The sequence below is a fragment of the Oncorhynchus mykiss genome, chromosome 11, assembly GCF_057628025.1.
Source record: "Oncorhynchus mykiss isolate SJ-2025 chromosome 11, ASM5762802v1, whole genome shotgun sequence".
In the NCBI taxonomy this organism is placed as follows: domain Eukaryota; kingdom Metazoa; phylum Chordata; class Actinopteri; order Salmoniformes; family Salmonidae; genus Oncorhynchus; species Oncorhynchus mykiss.
This window is the reverse complement of record NC_143032.1, coordinates 51,004,708-51,026,038: the sequence shown is the minus strand read 5'-3', so window position 1 is coordinate 51,026,038 and position 21,331 is coordinate 51,004,708. Positions and strand designations below refer to the sequence as shown.

The 21,331-nt window shown below is 43.1% G+C and overlaps 1 protein-coding gene across 1 annotated transcript in view; it reads left to right on the top strand.

Annotated features, from left to right (window-relative positions):
* LOC110535812 (3',5'-cyclic-AMP phosphodiesterase 4D) overlaps positions 1 to 21,331 on the top strand; it is a 185,979-nt gene that overhangs the window by 1,590 nt on the left and 163,058 nt on the right. The window lies entirely within an intron of this gene.

The window sequence follows — 21,331 nt, the reverse complement described above, 5'->3', positions numbered from 1 at the left end:
CACCTACCACATTTGATTCCTTGGAAGTGTTTAGGTTGCAGGGAGGTTCTGAGAATGTTTTACTGTGGTTCCTTGAAAGTTTTCCTGGGAGGTTTTATAGAAGCAGTACGAACAGAAATTAGGTTATTTAGAGGTTTTTGAATAACTTCCTCTGAATGTTTATATAAGACTTGTAATAACACTTGTAGCTTATTTTGGTGTAACTTTTTAAAAACTCCAAGCACAGATATGACAAATGGAAATTCATGTCCTTAGGCATTAACCATGCAAACACATTTGTTTTCTATTGTGGCATGGCATCAGTGAGATTCAAACCTATAATCTTCTGTTCTCTATCCATGGAATTAGTCCACTTCACAGCCAGGATGGAGCTAGCATATCATGTTTTTGTAAGCATATAAAGCTGTTCATTGTAGTCTATTCAAAGAGACCCCATTTCAAAGGAGACAAGCACTCATTAATGTTCTCTGAACGATTTAAGAACATTACTTTAAATTGAACCATAAAGAACATGTAGGAAACGTTATGCTGAAGGACTGAAATTGTCAGGAAGTTTAGGATCCAGTTTCAGAGGGAGGTGTTTAGTTCCAGGGTCCTTAGCTTAGTGATGAGCTTTGAGGGCACTATGGTGTTGTACGCTGAGCTGTAGTCAATGGATAGCATACTCACATAGGTTTTCCTTTTGTCCAGGTGTGAAAGGGCAGTGTGGAGTGCAATAGAGATTGCATCTGATGTGGATCTGTTGGTGCGGTATGCTAATTTGAGTGCGTCTAGGGTTTCTGGGATAATGGTGTTGATGACGTGAGTGCTACTGGTCAGTAGTCATTTAGGCAGGTTACCTTAGTGTTATTGGGCACAGGGAATATGGTGGTCTGCTTGAAACATATTGGTATTACAGATTCAGACAGAGAGAGGTTGAAAATGTCAGTGAAGACACTTGCCAGTTGGTCAGCGCATGCTCGGAGTTCACATCCTGGTATTCCGTCTGGCCCTGCGGCCTTGGCAATGTTGACCTGTTTAAATTGTCTTACATCGGCTGCGGAGAGCGTGATCACACAGTCGGCCGGAACAGCTGATGCTCTCATGCATGTTTCAGCGTTACTTGTCTCAAAGCGAGCATAGAAGTTATTTAGCTCATCTGGTAGGCTCGTGTCACTGGGCAGCACTCGGCTGTGCTTCCCTTTGTAGTCTGTAATAGTTTGAAAGTCCTGCCACATCCGACTCGCGTCGGAGCCGGTGTAGTACAATTCGATCTTAGTCCTGTATTGCCGCTTTGCCTGTTTGATGGTTCGTTGGAGGGCATAGCGGGATTTCTTATAAGCTTCCAGGTTAGAGTCCCGCTTCTTGAAAGTGTCAGCTCTACCATTTTGCTCAGTGTGAATGTTGCTTGTAATCCATGGCTTCTGGTTGGGGTATGTATGTACAGTCACTGTGAGGATGACGTCCTTGATGCACTTATTGATGAAGCCAGTGATGGATGTGGTGTACTTCTCAATGCCATCGGAAGAATCCCGGAATATATTCCAGTCTATGCTAGCAAAACAGTCCTGTAGTTTAGCATCTGCTTCATCTGACCACTTTTTTATAGACCTAGTCACTGGTGCATCCTGCTTTGTATCCATCTATGTGTGTGGAGTAAAGGTGGTCTGAAATGTTTTTCCCTCTGGTTGCACAATCAACATGTTGATAGAAATGAGGTAAAACTGATTTAAGTTTCCCTGCATTAAAGTCCCCGGCCACCAGGAGCGCCACCTCTGGATGAGCGTTTTCCTGTTTGCTTATAGAGGTATACAGCTCATTGAGTGCGGTTTTAGTGACAACATCGGTCTGTGGTGGTATGTAGACAGATACGAAAAATACAGATGAAAACTCTCTAGGTAGATAGTGTGGTATACAGCTTATCATGAGATACTCTACCTCAGGTGAGCAAAACCTTGAGACTTCCTTAGATATCGTGCACCAGCTGTTGTTTACATATGTGCATAGGCCCCCGCCCCGTGTCTTCCCAGAGGCTGCTGTTAGAGTACCGATAGAATGTGTAACCCGCCAGCTATGTTCTTAATGTCGTCGTTCAGCCACAACTCGGTGAAACATAAGATATTACAGTTTTTTAATGTCCCATTGGTAGGATATACGTGCTTTCAGTTTATTCAATTTATTTTCCAGTGATGAACGTAAGCTAGCAGGATGGAAGGCAAACGCAAATAAGCCACTTGTCGCCTGATCCTCACAAGGCACCCTGATCTTTTCCCGCGAAATCTAATTTTCCTTCTCCAGCTAATGACGGGGATCTGGGCCTGGTCGGTGTCTGTAGTATACCCCTCCCGTCCGACTCATTGAAGAAAAACTCTTCGTCCAATTTGAGGTGAGTAATCGCAGTTCTGATGTCCAGAAGCTCTTTTCGGTCATAAGAGCATAAACATTATGTACAAAACAAGTTACGAACAACTCGAAAAAACACACAAAATAGCATGGTGGTTAAGAGTCGAAAAGACGGCAGCCATCCCCCCGGCACCATCGTCAGCTGATGATTAAGGTGTGTTTTCCCACTAAGCCGTTTCTCAACTTGTCAACATAATTACTGTTACCCAGGGGCGGACTTGGATAATAATCCGGCCCTGGCATTTTATCTACACCAGCCCACATCACTGTGCCAACTCATTTTACCCTGGTGTCTCTGGTGCCACTAACTTTTACAGTGGGTGGCACCAGCCCACGATTTGGTCGGACCCATGTCATGAGTAATTGAGGTAACAGTGTCTTATAAAGTAATTCACAGTGCTTTATTAAGAAGTATGATACATAGATTACTGGGGTATTCAATACATAAGTTGTTTCATCTAACACAGGAATGAATGATTCAACCTAATCCAGTGATTATGAATTTCAGCTTGACAATTAGACTATAGTTGCTATATTTTACTGTAACGTTGGGTGAGTGATGGGTGTGGAGTCAGACGCAGAGAGCAAAAGTAAACGGTAAAAACGCTTTAATGTCCTCTACAAAGTAACAGGTCCAAACATGGGTGAAGCCCTAAACACAGGTGCAAACAAACCCAAAACCTTAGTTACAAAAACCCGGACAGCGAAAACCCAAAAGACAACGATAACCACAAACGTAACAGTAACAACAAGCCAGCACAAACACCAGCGGGCTAAACAAACTTAAATAACACTCACCCCAAACAAGGAACAGGTGAAAACAATTAGACAAAAACAAACTAAAAGGAAAAAGGGATCGGTGGTAGCTAGTAGACCGGCGACGACGAGCACCGAGCGCCACCCGAACAGGAAGGGGAGCCACCTTCGGTGGTATTCGTGACATTTACTGGCAAAACAGGACTCTAAAATGGACTCTAACTAGATATCTAACTCTAAATATAATACCCACTGATAATAGCCATGTATTCATCCAACAGTTAATGTAATGTCACCCAAAAATATTTGCTACTACCCATGAGACCTATTATGCCTATGCCTTTGCAATGGCCGGTGTACATTTTGCGGGACCTCAGCCTATCAGAAAACCAGGCCGTCCCACTGATCATCCAAAGGCTCATTATATATTAGTATAACATGGAAATTGTGAAATATCATTAAAAATAAATAAATAATATCACTTTTTCCATTGTATTATTTTTATATTAAGAAAATGTTGGTGTGTGTCTCAATTTTGACCAGCCCACCCAACTAAAAACTAATCCAGCCCATCTGGCATTTGCCAGAATTGCCACATGGCCAATCCAAACATGCCGTTAACAGTCATAACATCCATGGCACTGTATGTGTCAGTGGAGGCTGCTGAGGGGAGGACAGCTCATAATAATGACTGGAACAGAGCGAATTGAATGGCATATTTGATACCATTCCACTTATTCCACCCCAGCCAATACCTCGAGCACGTCCTCCCCAATTAAAGGGCCACCAACCTCCTGTGGTATGTCTGTTGTGTGTGTGTGTGTGTGTGTGTGTGTGTGTGTGTGTGTGTGTGTGTGTGTGTGTGTGTGTGTGTGTCCGTGCATGCATGTGTCTGTATGTGGGGGTGTAAGAGAGAGACAGAGAATTGGGAGAATGCAGTAAAAAAATAAGGGATTAAAAATGAGTTTTGTTATGAAAGTACCTGCTATATATTCTATCCTGGCTGCTCGTTGGGTTTATGCTTTAAACGACAACTATCCCATGACAGTTGTTGTTATGCCATAGACGACATGCTATAAACAATACTATTCACCTTTGTGTTGTATTTTTGATACATCTCTTCTTCCATCACCTCGTAAGTGTGAAGCTGCAGTTGCTGAAAAAGTCTCCTATCTATCCCTGTCTGCCTCCCCTGCCTTTTACCATCCTCTCCCCCTCCCATCCTCCCTCCTCTCCTCTCTTCCCCCCTCTTCCCTCTCTCCTCCACGGAACCTCTCCAAGGCCATCTTTTATGTGATTCAAATCCCATTTATTCAACATTTCACCATCCTGTTCCCCGTTAATCTTCTTTCTCTTCTCTATTTCCCCCGCCTATTCTTCCCCCTTCTCTCATCTTCCTTTTCTCTCCCGACTCTTTCCTCCCCCTCACCTCTCCCCCTCTGTCCTCTGCGCACTTCCTTTTCTCGCTCCATTTCTATCCTTCCTTCCCCTCTCCTTCTCTCCTTTCTCCATTCTCCCCTCCCCCTTCTGTCCCTTCCCATCCATTTCTCTTCTCCCATTCTTCCTCATCTCTACCCACCCCTTCTCCCCCTCCCATCCCTCATTTTCCTCCTCTTGATGTGATGGAACTAATTCTTCTGAGAGAGATGAGTGGGATTTGGGAGCTCTAGCCAGGATTTGCTATTGCCTTCCTTAGCTTTTCTCCATCTTAAATTTCACACTGACTTCAGAGGGAGAGAGCGAGAGAGAGAGAGAGAGAGAGAGCTAGCGCATAACGTTCTGAGAACTATGTTTCTTGGAGCTTGGTGAAAGCATGGTTGTCATGTGGTTATTCTGGATACAACCATTGCACAACTTTCTGGGAACGGTGCTGGATAATTGCTTGGCTTTGGAACATTCTCAGCACATTTAATTAACTTGACAGAAACATTTTATTTTCTTGGTGTTTTATTACTTTAACAGAACATTTCCTAAAAGTTCAAACATGATTACATTTCATTTCAATTTTGGTCTCCATTTCAGTACTCAAGCATAACGTTTGCTACAGGTTTCCTCGCGGTTCTATTTAAAGTCATGTTTTCAAATTGTTCGAGGACATTAAGAAAACCTTCCATAAAAACCACAAGAAAACATTAGTAAGGTTTAGAGAACGTTATAAGAATGTTATTCAAAAACATATACGTTCCATTCTCAACAATCCTCTATCTTGTCAAGTGTATTGGCCGCGCCCACTAATTGATTGTCACAATGAAAAAGAAATATGCTTGCCTCCCAACCGTTTTTTAGATAATTGTCACATTGTCAAATTTTTAAGGCCTCACCCAAAATTACAATTATGAGTTCTCCCAAATGGATTAAAAATTCTAATAGTTTGCCTAATTTCTGTTGATGTGACAAAACAAGCAATCTATAGTGTAGAGATGTAAGGATTGACGCTGGTAGAGACGAGAAGCAGGTACAGGGAGTGAACATTTAATAGCAATGGACATGGAACAGGACAGGACAGCGTCTGGACATGAACACATAACGACATTAATGCTGACATAGGGCACAAACTGGGGAGTAGACAGTTATAGACGGGGCAATCAACAAAGGGAAAGAGTCCAGGTGAGTCCAATGAGCGCGGCTGCGTGTAATGATGGTGACAGGTGTGCGTAATTAAGGGCAGCCTGGTGCCCTCGGGAGCAGGCTTGACAGTACCCCCCCCACCTGGGCGAGCCTGACGGGCCGGCCGAGGCATGGGCGCTGGAAAAGCCGTTTGGGGCGATCCGGCAGAGGCATGGGAGCCTGGCAAGCCGGCTCAGGCGTGGGAGCCTGATGATCCGGCTGAGGCGTGGTAGCCTGATGGGCCGGCTGAAGCATGACGTGGGGTGGGCGCCTGCCGAGCCCACCAAGGCAAGAAGACCTCTCGAGCCAGCTAAGGCGTAACCCAATGAGTTAGCTGAGGGACATCCGGTTCCCTCAGCGACAGCACACGGACCCAACGTCACCAACCAAAACAAGAACCCCAAACTCTTTTAGTGGTGTCAGCATTCTTGTAAGGATTGACGCTGGTAGAGACGAGAAGCAGGTACAGGGAGTGAACATTTAATAGCCAACGGACACAGGACAGGACAGCGTCTGGACATGAACACATAACGACATTAATGCTGACATGGGGAGCAAATGGGGGAGCAGACAGTTATAGACAGGGCAATCAACAAAGGGATGGAGTCCAGGTGAGTCCAATGAGCACTGCTGCGCGTAATGATGGTGACGGGTGTTCGGAATGCAGGGCAGCCTGGCGCCCTCGAGCGCCAGAGAGGGAGAGTAGGAGCAGGCGTGACAAGAGAATCATTGTACCATCTAAACCACTGTGAAATATATTTTCAATAACCATAAATGTTGTATTTTCAGGTGTTTGGAAGTAAAAGGTTCAAAAACAGAAGTTAAGAACAGGAAGCATAGAAATAATGCACATAGAACAGATCTACCGCTTATTAGACTTGCTTTCAATGAGAATGACAGGTCTAGAAACTCACATTTCTATGTGAATTTGTTCAGGTTGCTCCCCCCCCAAAAGTTACATATTGCAGCTTTAACACGAGCACTGCTGGGCTTTGAGGGACCACCCTTAAAGCTAATGAGCAGTCATTCTGACTGGAACATTCTAACAGTGTAATAAATAAATGTTCTATATGCTATCCCAAAAATAATAATTTGGTTGTGCACACTGAGTTTACCAAACATTAGGAACACCTTCTTAATATTGAGTTGCATACCCTTTTTCCCCTCAGAATTGTCTCAATTCATCATAGCATGGACTCGAAAGCGTTCCACAGGGATGCTGGCCCATGTTGACTCCAATGCTTCCCACAGTTGTGTCAAGTTGGCTGGATGTCCTTTGGGTGGTGGACCATTCTTAATACACACAGGGAACTGTTGAGCGTGAAAACAGCATTTCATTTTTTTACACAAAGCGGTGGGCCTGGCACTTACTACCATACTGATTCAAAGGCACTTAAATCTTTTGACCTGCCCATTCACCAGCTTAAACATCCTTCTTTCACCGGTCTCCTTCCCTTTCATGTAGACTATTTGGAGTGTATTAAACAGGTGACATCAATAAGGGATCATGGTGTTCTCCTGGATTCACCTGGTCAGTCTAGGTCATGGAAAGAGCATGTTTTGTGCACTCAGTGCAGGGGCGCAACTTTGGTTTTAGAAGTGGGTAGGACATAAATTCTTATTTTTTATTTTTATATTTTTACCAGTCGCAAAAACACACCAAACAGCCTACCCGACCACACGGAGGCGTAACGCATGGTCCTAATGCACCCAGTTGCCTCGTTTTGTATCACATTCCAATAATAAGAAATTAAATGAAATGCAATTTCAGAATATTGGGGGGATATTTTGTCCCCAGGGAAAGTTGCACCCTTGACTCAGTGTAAGTGTCGAGATGACAGCAGTCAAAAATAGTCAATTATTGTCAGCTCGTCCTTGTGTGTGTCTTCACGAAATGGCATCAGTTGGGTTTCATTTAGCTGTTATTCCTTGTCCTAACAGTTGACACAATTTCCGTCACTTTCACTTGCGTGACACTTTGACATACCATTGCTTGGTTGTAGTGCGTAATAGTGTCCGGTTTTCTCTTTGTGTCCTTGTTTTCTTGTCATTCTTCAGCACTGTTGTACAACGGCTGTGCAAGTGTTTTATTCTGCGCAGGGAGCTCCCATCTCACTTTGTTCATGGTGCCGGCCAGTCTTCTTTGCAAGCAACTTGTTTTCCAATGACAGTGAAGTGAAGAACTTGTCCACGCTGACATGAATTCCCTTGCCAACGTAAGGTTCCACAAGCCATCACATTCACCACATTCTCTGACACTTTCTCACCTGCTGCCCGATGTGGATATTTTCCCAGAAATTGGAAGCTATTCAGCATGTACAAATATGCAGGCTCTCACTGTGAGAGTAGACTGATCATGCTGTGATTTGGTGGACTTTTTAAAGATTGGAATTAGAATGGATCAATACAATAGAATGGCCTGCCCTGTTCTTCATTCACAATTGGTGATTACATAATTAGGCACCGTTTGCTCCCCCTCGCTCATCAACCCATTCTCCCACTTTCTCGCCATCATACTTTACATAATTTATTTAATCTGTTGTTATATGTGTGAAATTAGTTTATTTATAGTTTAGGTTTAGTTTCGAGGCAATTGGGTGATTATCAGCTAGGAAATGCACTTTCAACAGTCGGAATAAGGAGCGGAGCAGGCCCAACTGTTGCAAGAAGGAGGGGTAACGTGGAAAACCATTTTAAAAAAAACATGCCTTCCTAAAACTGGTCATCACTCCAGTTTTGTTTGTGATATTACGATTCTAACACCGACAGACTTATTCAGACTTATTTAGGGAAAGTCAAGGATAGAGGAGGGCATGACTCAAAAAATGGCAGAGTAAAACCCCCCCAAAAATCCTGAGCAGTCAAAATGACTGCTTTAGTGATTCTAAGAACAGGCGGGAAAAAAACAGTTGATCGCTAATTCCAGCGAGAACTAGGACCATGAAAAAACGTCTAGCTGGAGCTCGTCTGAGAGGTTGTCTTCTGAGCCCACACCCTCTATGTACTTATGTGCTGATTGGTTTTGGTTCTGTCCACTATAGTGCTGTCCAGTTAGAATGTGATGTTGAGACCTATTATTGTAACTTGGTCATCACAGACACGCGGACCCAGCTTCTTCTGTTTGAAGATGTTTTATATGATTGCGTAGGTCTTAAAAGAAAGGAACAATACAATCACGAGGACCCCGTTATAAGATACTAAGACATACACATACAGCATGCAATAATAGTAAAGAGATTACATAAAACTATCCCGAGAGGAATGTACTGTGCACTCGCTGACACACAGAAAGAACTAGAAGGCATTATAGGAACTCCTATACTCTGCACAATTGTGCCAGCTACCAAAATAATAACATCTAAAGCTATCCGTCATGCAGCATGCAAATACTGTAAACATCGCTAAGGGACTGTACGTTATTTATATTGAGGGATAGCTGGTGAAAATTGGACCTCTCTGAAATGAAAATGAATGGCCCTCCCTTCAATAAAATCTATTGTTTACCTTACCCTTCCTGAACCCAAAATATTAATGAAAACATAAAGTGGCAAAGTAGCCAGAAGGTTGTGGATTCACATTCCACCGCGGACAATTGCAGGGGAGATACCCATGATATTCAAAGCACTGGATGAATCTATCATCTTATTTGCAGACCGAGAAAATTCTACATTTCTTTAATGACTGGAGAATCTTGTAATACCACAACAGAGCAGGACAGCGAAAGAGCGCATGCTGCAACACCAGAGAGGTTTTGATTTCTATACAGGCTATTGTTTTAAGAGAGGATAGTCTAGGTTTGGAACAGAGCTACAGTCGTCTATCAGCTGTAAAACTGTAGGTCAACAGAACCAGTTACAACTGAAGTATCTGGCCATCAATGAATTCGAGAAAAATACATTTGTTTTTAAAACAGCAGCTGCATATCATCAGGTAGGCCGATATGCACTTGTAACTTTTTTAATCCAGAAACTATCATTTTCAAATGTATTACATTTTGGTCCGTGATGTTGTCGTGACAAAGTAGATTTGTGTTAACTGTGATTTGTGCATGGGCATATTAAAGCATCTGCTAGGCTATATTAACAAACCGTGCTTCTACACCTGCATTGCTTGCTGTTTGGGGTTTTAGGCTGGGTTTCTGTACAGCACTTTGAGATGTCAGCTGATGTAAGAAGGGCTATATAAATACATTTGATTTGATTTGATATCATTTTCACTCATTCATCTTATACAACAATTAGATGCAAACCTCATATCTGAGGCTATTATATAAACAGCGTTATGGTAATGTGGCCGTATTGTCTCCCATGACTTTAACAACAAATTCTTTGTTCTCTATGAAAATTTACTCTGTCTCTATACTGTGGCCATGAGGAGATAATCTCCTCCAGGAATTTACGACCTCTCTCTGACCACAGCAGCCTGGGCGTAGGAGACAGCGAGTAGGGGATGGGGCTCGCTGTACCCAAAGAGTGCAACGTCAAGTGTGTGCAAATAGTGTAAGGAGGTAAGGCAATAAATAGGCCATAGTAGCGAGGTAATTACAATTTAGCAAATTAACACTGAAGTGATATGTGCAGATGATGATGTGCAAGTAGAAATACTGGTGTGCAAAAGAGCAAAAAAGTAAATAAAAACAATATGGGGATGAGGTAGGAAGTTGGGGTGGGCTATTTACAGATGGGCTATGTACAGCTGCAGCGAAAGGTAAGCTGGTCAGATAGCTGATGCTTAAAGTTAGTGAGGGAGATATAAGTCTCCAACTTCAGCGATTTTTGCAATTCATTCCAGTCATTGGCAGCACAGAACTGTAAGGAAAGGCGGCCAAAGTGGGTGTTGGCTTTGGGGATGACCAGTGAGATATACCTGCTGGAGCGCGTGCTACGGGTGGGTGTTGTTATGGTGACCAGTAAGCTGAGATAAGGTGGAGCTTCACCTAGCAAAGACTTATAGATGACCTGGAGCCAGTGGGTCTGGCGATGAATATGTAGGGAGGGCCAGCCGATGAGAGCATACAGGTCACAGTGGTGGGTGGTATATGGAGCTTTGGTGACAAAATGGATGGCACTGTGATAGACTGCATCCAGTTTGCTGAGTAGAGTGTTGGAGGCTATTTTGTAAATGATATCGCCGAAGTCAAGGATCGGTAGGATAGTTAGTTTTACGAGGATATGTTTGGCAACCTGAGGAAATGAGGCTTTGTGGCAAAATAGATAGCCGATTCTAGATTTAATTTTGGATTGGAGATGCTTAATATGAGTCTGGAAGAAGAGTTTACAATCTAGCCAGACACCTAGGTATTTGTAGTTGTCCACATTTTCCACAAGTCAGAACCGTCCAGAGTAGTGAGGCTAGTCGGGCGGGCGGGTGTGGGTAGCGATCGGTTGAAGAGCATGCATTTAGTTTTACTAGCATTTAAGAGCAGTTGGAGGCCACAGAAGGAGTGTTGTATTGCATTGAAGCTCGTTTGGAGGTTTGCTAACACAGTGTCCAAAGAAGGGCCAGATGTATACAGAATGGTGTCGTCTGCGTAGAGGTGGTTCAAGGAATCACTCGCAGCAAGAGAGGCATCCTTGATATATACAGAGAAAAGAGTTGGCCCGAGATTTGAACCCTGTGGTACCCCCATAGAGACTACCAGAGGTCCGGACAACAGGCCTTCCGATTTGACACAATGAACTCTATCTGAGAAGTGTTTGGTGGATCAGACGAGGCAGTCATTTGAGAAACCAAGGCTGATGAGTGTGCCGATAAGAATATGGTGATTGATAGAGTTGAAAGCCTTGGCCAGGTCGTTGAAGACAGTACTGTATTTTATCAATGGTGGTTATGATATCTTTTAGTACCTTGAACGTGGCTGAGGTGCACCGGTGACCAGCTCGGAAACCGGATTGCACAGCGGAGAAGGTACGGTGGGATTCAACATTTCGAAAGGCAGGGCAGGATGGATATAGGTCTGTAACTATTTGGGTCTAGAGTGTTACCCCCTTTGAAGAGGGGGTGACCGCGGCAGCTTTCCAATCTTTAGGAATCTCGGACGATACGAAGAGAGTTTAAACAGACTAGTTATATGGGTTGCAACAATGGCGGCAGATCATTTTAGAAAGAGAGGTTGAAGATTGTCTAGCCCAGCTGATTTGTACAGGTCTGTCACGACTTCCGCCGAGGTTGGCTCTCCTGCCTGTTCGGCGGTCGTCGTCACCGTCCTACTAGCCACCACCGATCCCTTTTTCGTTTGTCTGTTGGAGTCAACAGAAGTCAAAAATAACATTATAAATATTCACTTACCTTTGATGATCTTCATCAGAATGCACTACCAGGAATCCCAGTTCCACAATAAATGTTTGTTTTGTTTGATAATGTTCACCATTTATGTCCAAATAGCTACTTTTGTTAAACAAATCAAAACTCACGAAGCGCGTTCACTAGTTGCAGACGAAATGTCAAAACGTTCCGTTACAGCCCGTAGAAACTTGTCAAACGATGTTTGGAATACATTTTTAGGATGTTTTTAACATAAATCTTCAATAATATTCCAACTGGAGAATTCCTTTGTCTTCAGAAAAGCAAAGAAACTGGAGATACCTCTCATGTGAAATGCGCGTGACCAGCTCGTGACTGCTGCCAGACCTCTTACTCATTCCCCTCTCATTCGGCCCCACTTGACAGTAGAAGCCTCAAAAAAGTTTCTAAAGACGGTAGACATCTAGTGGAAGCCTTAGGAAGTGCCACATGACCAATATCCCACTGTATCTCCGATATGGGCTGAGTTGAAAATCGACCAACCTCAGATTTCCCACTTCCTGGTTGGATTTTTTTCATTTTTTTTTTTTTTTTTTTTTGGATCTTTTTCATCCAAGCTACTCAATACTGCTGTCGCGTCCTGACTTTAGTTCCTTTTTTATGTCTCTATTTTAGTTTGGTCAGAGCGTGAGTTGGGGTGGGCATTCTATGTTTTGTCCTATGTTGTTGTATTTCTGTGTTTGGCCCAGTATGGTTCCCTATCAGAGGCAGCTGTTTATCATTGTCTCTGATTGAGAACCATACTTAGGCAGCCTGTTTTCCCACTATGATTTGTGGGTAGTTGTTTTCTGTGTCTGTGCTTTCCATACAGAATTGTTTCGGTTTTCATTTATTTCTCTTGTTTTTTTGTATTCTGTGTTCAGTTTAATAAATACATTATGGACACTTACCACGCTACGCATTGGTCCGATATTTCATACTCCTCGTCAGAGGAAGAAGAAAATCATTACAACTGCCCCCCAGCCATAAGAAGTTTTAACCTCTACATCACCCGAGGAACAGAGGAGGAGTAGAATGAGGGTACGGCTAAAGGCTATCAAAACTAGTTGTCTAGTGCGTTGGGGACAGAGAATAAAAGGAGCAGATTTCTGTGCGTGGTAGAATAGATTCAGGGCCAGTCAGGGCCATCACATATATTCATGCCCATCATGAAACGAGAGATGAGAAACTTGGTGAATACCGGTAAACCTCATATTTAGAAGTTATTTTCCTGTAACTATTTATTCTTTCCCATTTCACCAACTGAGCTACAATGAACCAGACAGCATCTCTGCAACAAGTCCAACTCATTTGAGTACTACCAATGAGGAGAAAGGATGTTCTGTCGGATCGGTGTGTTCACAGTGTGTGACACAATGTGTCATTGGGTTGAACAATCAGTGCCAAGTAATGACTTCTAATGACTTCCAAACATGCAGTACACAGTATTACCTCTACTCTTGCAACCTCTGCCTCCTATCTATCCATGTAGTAGTACCTAATAAGGGATACTTGCTTGTACATGTCTTACATGTGCTCATTGCTCAGTGAAGATGCCCTTCAGTGTTGTCCACCACAACTCTCCTGCAGCCACATCTGGTACTCCTAAATAGACAGATGGACACACAGACATGATTACACAGACAGTCAGCGAGAGAGGCATGCACACACACACACACAAAGCTGGGCCAAAAAGCGAAACAAAATGTTTTATTGTACATGTGACGTTACACTGTATAGTCTGATGACATGCTTTCAGATAATTCCCTTGTTTTTTGAATAGCCACGTACTCTTCTAGAGTAACTTTAGTGCATCATAGCTTGCTAGCTAGCTGTGGTAGAAAATAAGTAACCATGCTAGTTATAGAGCTAATTGTTTGAATGCACCTTCCAAATGTGAAATCACAAGACAAAAAGCCACTTACCTAAAGGTGTTCCATGATGTCTTCCTTTTTGTGAAGGTAGCTAGCTAGCTAGGCTAGCCAGTGCCAGCGGGCTAGCAAGCTAACATTAGCCAGTAGTGCTTGTTCATAGCCAGCTAACGGTGACTAACCCCATTCCGTACAAATGTGAGCAACCGCGACATTCGAACAAGGCTGTAATGAAAACTAATGGGACTGTAGCGACTGTGTTGACATCAAAATCTGGGGTGTGAACTACATTTCTATTCAAGCGTTGATTGACATGGTAATGGCTCTATGGTATTGGTGAAAAGTTGGCCTCCGATGCTGTACGTTACATCGTGACGTGTCATGGCGTCACGTACAGTGCACATAAAGCAACTAATTCTGTCTTACAGCCTCTCTCCACCAGGTGTAGCACTTCTCTCACCGTTTAAAAACAAAACCCTTTCTTGGGTAAGGGTAAGGGGGGATACCTAGTAACTTTTTTGCATCATCACAGCAAGCTATCATGACTCTCAAAAGCCGCTGTTAACTTCTGAAGATCACTTTAGCACTGCCCTAAAAACCTGATTCAATTTCGACATTTCGACATTTCATGAAGGTCTCGTCATTGATTTTGTTGGAATGAGGAGAAATTGTGCTTTACAGCTGATATTACAGTTGATCTGGAAGTATTACGTCTTTTGGGCGCTAAAATAAGGTTAATTATACAGACCAGCGCGATGTACAAAAGTGAGTTAGTTCACGTTAGCTACTAGCTACATATAATAGCCAATTAGTAGAGAATAAGCAGGAAATCCATAATCCCGACCCAACCTACATTCACTACAATACCTATCCCTATCCTACTAGCCTTAAGATCTATATTAGCAAAAGACGGGCTGAACAGGCCTCCATTAACATCGACGGGGCTGTAATGGAGTGAGTCTAGAGTTTCCAGTTCTTTGGTGTCCACATCACCAACAAACTATCATGGTCCAAACACACCAAGACGGTTGTGAAAAGGGCACGACAACACCTTTTCCCCCCTCAGGATTTGGCATGGGTACCCAGATCCTCAAAATGTACAGCTGCACCATCAAGAGCATCCTGACCGGTTACATCACTGCCTGGTATGGCAACTGCTCGGCATCTGTCCGTAAGATGCTACAGAGTGCAGTGCGTACGGCTCAGTACATTACTGGGGCCAAGCTTCCTGCCATCCAGGACCTATATACAGGCGGTGTCAGAGGAAAATCCAAAAATTGTCAAAGACTCCAGTCACCAAAGTCATAGAATGTTCTCTCTGCTTCCTCATGGCAAGCGGTACCAGAGTGCCACGTCTAGGCCCAAAAGGCTCCTTAACAGCTTCTACCCCTAAGCCATAAAACTTCTGAATAACTAATCTGATGGCCACCCGGACTATTTACATTGTCACCCCACCCCCTCCCCCTTTTTGTTTTTACACTGCTGCTACTCGCTGTTTATTGTCTATATATAGTCACTTTATTATCTAACATTTCGCAACAATACACACAAATCTAAAATAACTTCTGATCATTTTCTTGCCTTAGTACCTGACATGCATATCTTAGACCACCTTTTGCAAAACATTAAATACAAATGTTGTTTGTCAGGTTGAGAGGAATGTGACGTATATGGAAAGAGAGTGAAAGAGAGGAGAGAGAGAGACTGTCTTATAGTTGTGCAGCATGGAGTCGTGTCTTGGTGTGTGAGAAATATAATAATAATAGTAATAATAATAATAATACTTCCCGCTCCTTGGCAGAGGTGGATTTCTCTTTCTAAAAGGCGTGAATATACTGTCTTGCCATGATGAAAAGTCAATCGATTTTTTTTTCCAAAACCATTTTTATGCCACATTGTTACAGTGCTGCGATTCCATTTAGAATTTCAATGCTATGAATTTAACTTTACTCAATAGATTCCAAATATGACAGGTTCCAAGAAAAGAAAGAAAGGTTATTGAGGATTGACTACAAGGGTGATACAGTTGTTAAATATAAGGTTAAATGCGGGTACCCTATAAGTAGGGTTGCAAAACTCTGGTAACTTCCCAGTATTTCCAGAGATCGTGGTTGGAGGACACACCCAGCGATGAACTCTACTGTAAAGTGACAGAAAGACAAATTGCAGGCCCTGTGAGTGACTCTAATTGTCAGTAAGACTAAGGACTGAAGTCCATTTACTCTCAATCAGCCTCTCATTGTTTTACAGCTCCAGAAGAGAGCAGTGCAGCCGTGCAGGGCAGTTAATCTGATGGTTTACAGCCCCCTAGGCTCCACTACACACTCAATAAAACTACACACACATTCTCTCTCTCTCTCTCACTTTCTCTTGCTCTGTCTGTGCTGTAGTGATATAAAGCTTCTAGAAGTGGAAGATGGACGAGATTATAAATATACACATCTTAGTATTCACAGAGGTTGTGAAGGCGATTCACATTTAAGTTAGTTTAACTGTATATTGTTCAGAAATGTATTGTATATTGTCCAAATGATCATAGTAGTATTTGTTTCATTATAGATCTGGGTAATACAGTATTCAAGTCTTTACCTACATAGAGGATGGCATAGGTTAATCATGGCATAGGTTAATCATACAGCAGCAAGCTCTGCTCGCTCTTCTTATATTAGGTCCTGTGAGCTTTTGTCTCTTTTCAGTTGAGCTGAGTGGTAAATAAGCCTTAGACTGTATCAGTTCTAGTATTCAAAAACAGTGACTCCTATTTAGTGAAATGGTGACAAGAGTCCCATTTGGGGCTATATTTGAGCTACATGGCCTTTATAGAGACACAAACACACGGTGTACAATTTACTGAGGATATATTGTGGAATGAGACAGTGGTTTAGGAGATGGATTTTCTGTCACAAGGTCGCTGGTGGTGTCACGACTCAGGATGTGACCCAGATGCAGACACGGGAGGCGGATAGTACAGTTCTCAGAAGATTTATTATAAACACGGGGCAAGCAAAGGGCAGGTCGAGGGCAGGCAGAGGTTCATGATCAGGTCAGAGTCAGGTAGGTACAGGATGGCAGGCAAGCTCGCGGTCTGGGCAGGCAGAGGTTCGTACTCAGGTCAGAGTCAAGCAGGTACAGGACGGCAGGCAGGCTCGGGGTCTGGGCAGGCAGAGGTTCGTACTCAGGTCAGAGTCAGGCAGGTACAGGACGGCAGGCAGGCTCGGGGTCTGGGCAGGCAGAGGTTCGTACTCAGGTCAGAGTCAGGCAGGTACAGGACAGCAGGCAGAGGTTCGTGATCAGGTCACAGTCAGGCAGGTACAGGACAGCAGGCAGGCTCGGGGTCTGGGCAGGCAGAGGTTCGTGATCAGGTCACAGTCAAGCAGGTACAGGACGGCAGGCAGGCTCGGGGTCTGGGCAGGCAGAGGTTCGTGATCAGGTCAGAGTCAGGCAGGTACAGGACAGCAGGCAGGCTCGGGGTCTGGGCAGGCAGAGGTTCGTACTCAGGTCAGAGTCAGGCAGGTACAGGACGGCAGGCAGGCTCGGGGTCTGGGCAGGCAGAGGTTCGTACTCAGGTCAGAGTCAGGCAGGTACAGGACGGCATGCTGGTTCGGGGTCTGGGCAGGCAGAGGTTTGTACTCAGGTCAGAGTCAGACAGGTACAGGACAGCAGGCAGGCTCGGGGTCTGGGCAGGCAGAATGGTCAGAAACAGGGAAAACTAGAAAATAGAACTAGAGAAACAGGATGGCGGGAAAGAATGCTGGTAAGACCTGACAAGACAAGACGAACTGGCAACAGACAAACAGAGAACACAGGTATAAATGCACAGGGGATAATGGGAAGATGGGTGATACCTGGAGGGGGGTGAAACAGATCAGGGTGTGACAGGTGGGCAATTATGTTTCTGATCACAGTAAATGTCAAAACACAAAATACATCTGCAATAGAAATTGAACCTTAATCTCATCCCAGGTTGTTGCTGTAAATTAGAATAACAGTAGTAGTCAACATACCGGGTAAACATAAGGGCTAATGAAGAGACAAATTAATCTCACAAGAGACAGTGGAGTGTAACCACATACTGTAAATTGAGTATGTATATGACTGCTTCACAGCTCATTTCTGTAATGTTCTCTCTGTACAATAAAAGGGAAGAAGAGTCAACGATAGCGATTTGGAATCCATCTGCTGAACGGCAATCATTTCTCACTTCCATTGTCCAATGACAGAATGGTTGCCATGGTTTCATCCATATGAGATAGTGTTTGTGTGTGTGTGTGTGTGTGAGAGAGAGAGAGTGGCATAGGTGTCAGTGGCATGGGGAGATTGGCTATGCTGTTACTCCTCTATTCTGAACTGAGACCTGCTTCTCATAATGACTGGTTAATTGCTGTTGAGTGCTGCCACTGCATCATCATGACAGGGACCATAGTGATTAATTGAATAGGAACTCAATGGTTTGGACAACCGTGTGACATCTATTTAGATGGACAGACACACACACACACTTTAAAATCTTTATTTGAATCTACTAATACAATTGACATTAAAATAGGATCCAAACATTTCTGTATGGATGGACACTCAAGGGTACAGAAAGCACCTTCTTTTCCAAACAGCTAGGCTGCCCACGACAGCTGAAACAGAGCACTACCTAGCCAACTGCTTTGCCCTAGTCATTGGCAGCAACACACACGCACACAAACACACACAAAACCCTCTGCTTCTGCCTAGGCTGAATCAAAGAACTGGTCCAGAGTGGTCCTCTTGCCTAGCTGGGGAGTAGGGTTGTGGGGATGATGATGATGATGATGATGATGATGAGTGTGGACTATATCTACTAACCATATTGAGTGAATGTCAGGTGTTGTGCTATGAGACTGATAAAAGACCATTACAAACATTATTATGAGCCATCCTCATTAAGCAAATCAAAATATATTTTATATTTTATATTCTTCAAAGTTTATTTTTTATTTTACCTTTATTTAACCAGGCAAGTCAGTTAAGAACAAATTCTTATTTTCAATGACGGCCTAGGAACAGTGGGTTAACTGCCTGTTCAGGGGCAGAATGACAGATTTGTACCTTGTCAGCTCGGGGATTTGAACTTGCAACCTTCCGGTTACTAGCCCAATGCTCTAACCACTGCCGCTCCACCCTTTACCTTGATGACAGCTTTGCACACTCTTGGCATTCTCTCAACCAACTTTATGAGGTATAGTAGTCCCCTGGAATGCATATAAATTAACAGGTGTGCCTTGTTAAAAGTTCATTTGTGGAGTTTCTTTATTTCTTAATGCATTTGAGCCAATCAGTTGTGTTGTGACAAGGTAGGAGTGGTATACAGAAGATAGTCCTATTTGGTAAAAGACCAAGTCCATATTATGGCAAGAACAGCTCAAATTAGCAAAGAGAAACAACAGTCCATCATTCCTTTAAGACATGAAGCATAATTAAAGATAAAAATGAATCACTAACCTTGAATTATCTTCATCAGATGACACTCATATGACTTCATGTTACACAATACATACATTGGCGCGTTAGATTCACTAGTTCCAAAAACATCAAGTGATTTTGCATAGCCACATCGTTTCAACAGAAACACTCATCATAAATGTAGGCGATAATACAAGTTATACACATGGAATTATAGATATACCTCTCCTTAATGCAACCGCTGTGTCAGATTTCAAAAAAAGTTTACGGAGAAAGCAACCCATGCAATAATCTGAGATGGCGCTCAGAACAGCCAAATTAGCCTCCATGTTGGAGTCAACAGAAACCAGAAAATACATGATAAATGTTTCCTTACCTTTGATGAACTTCATCAGAATGCAGTCCTAGAAATCCCAGGTCCACAGTAAATTCTTGATTTGTTCGAAAATGTCCGTTATTTATGTCCAATTAGCTACTTTGGTTAGCGCGTTTGGAAAACAATTCCAATGTCACAAAGAGCGTCCACTATAACGGGACGAAATGTCCAAAAGTTCCGTAACAGTCAGTAGAAACATGTCAAACGATGTACTGAATCAATCTTTAGAATGTTGTTTACATATATCTTGAATAACGTTCCAACCGGAGAATTAGCAACTACGACTGAGGAGAAGGCCGTTTGATATGGGCACCTTTCATCCAAGCTACTCAATACTGCCCCTGCAGCCATAAGAAGTTAAATGTTTAATATTCTTAAGATAGCCAACTTCAAAACCAAATGGTACATAGTCACAAAAGTATATGGGTTGGTAGTTAAAAATGCAAAAAAATAAAAAGCGAATTTGGACCTCGTAAACAATTCATGTTAATTCTGCACCGTCGAGAGCATCCTGACGGGTTGCATCACTGTCTGGTATGGCAACTGCTCGGCCTCCGACCGCAAGGCCCTACAGAGGGTAGGGCCATGCTTCCTGCCATCCAGGACCTCTATACCAGGCGCTGTCAGAGGAAGGCCCTAAAAATCATCAAAGACTCCAGCCACCCTAGTCATAGACTGTTCTCTCTGCTATCGCACGGCAAGCGGTACTGGAGCGCCAAGTCTAGGTCCAAGAGGCTTCTAAACAGCTTCTACCCCCATTCCATAAGAATCCTGAACAGCTAATCAAATGGCTACCCAGACATTTGCACTCCCTACACTGCTACTACTCTCTGTTATTATCTATGCATAGCCACTTTAACAACCCTACCTGCATGTACATAATTATCTCAATTACCTCGACACTGGTGCCCCCGCACATTGACACATTGACTCTGTACCGGTACCCCCTGTATATAGACCCGCTATTGTTATTCACTGCTGCTCTTGAATTATTAGTTTTTCTTATATCTTACTTTTTTCTTAATTTGTATTTTTTAGGTATTTTCTTAAAACTGCATCGTTGGTTAAGGGCTTGTAAGTAAGCATTTCACTTCTGTATTCGGCATATGTGGCAAATACATTTTGATTTGATTTGAATTCATTGTAACCTCGTAAACAATTCATTTAGACCCCGCGTTTATTTGAAACTGTTTTTATTTTCTGAAATGTGTGCCTTTGCTTGACTATTAAAAGGGACAGGCAGCTATTTGAGACGGCATTTAATTGAAGTTTTCCGGTATTACAATTAACAGCAGTTTTCCATTATGGCCGCCATCCAGCTACCCGGGGCCAAATTAGAGCAGTTTCACCTGGCCAAAGCTATTTAAGTGATAGGCATGATAAAGCCCGATGATGTCTTAATGTTTGAAATGGTGTGAAAGACCAAATTAAATTAAACAGGTATGCTATTTATTGATGTGTTTGAAAATATGATCATACATGTTGAAAGAAATTGGATATGAATGGGGGAATCTGCAGTTCAAACAGTAACAAAACAGCCAGACCATCCACTGTTTTGGTAAACAGCTAAGGGATGGGGCTGGAGAAATAAAACCCCTCAAATTCATTGACACTGGTATGAATG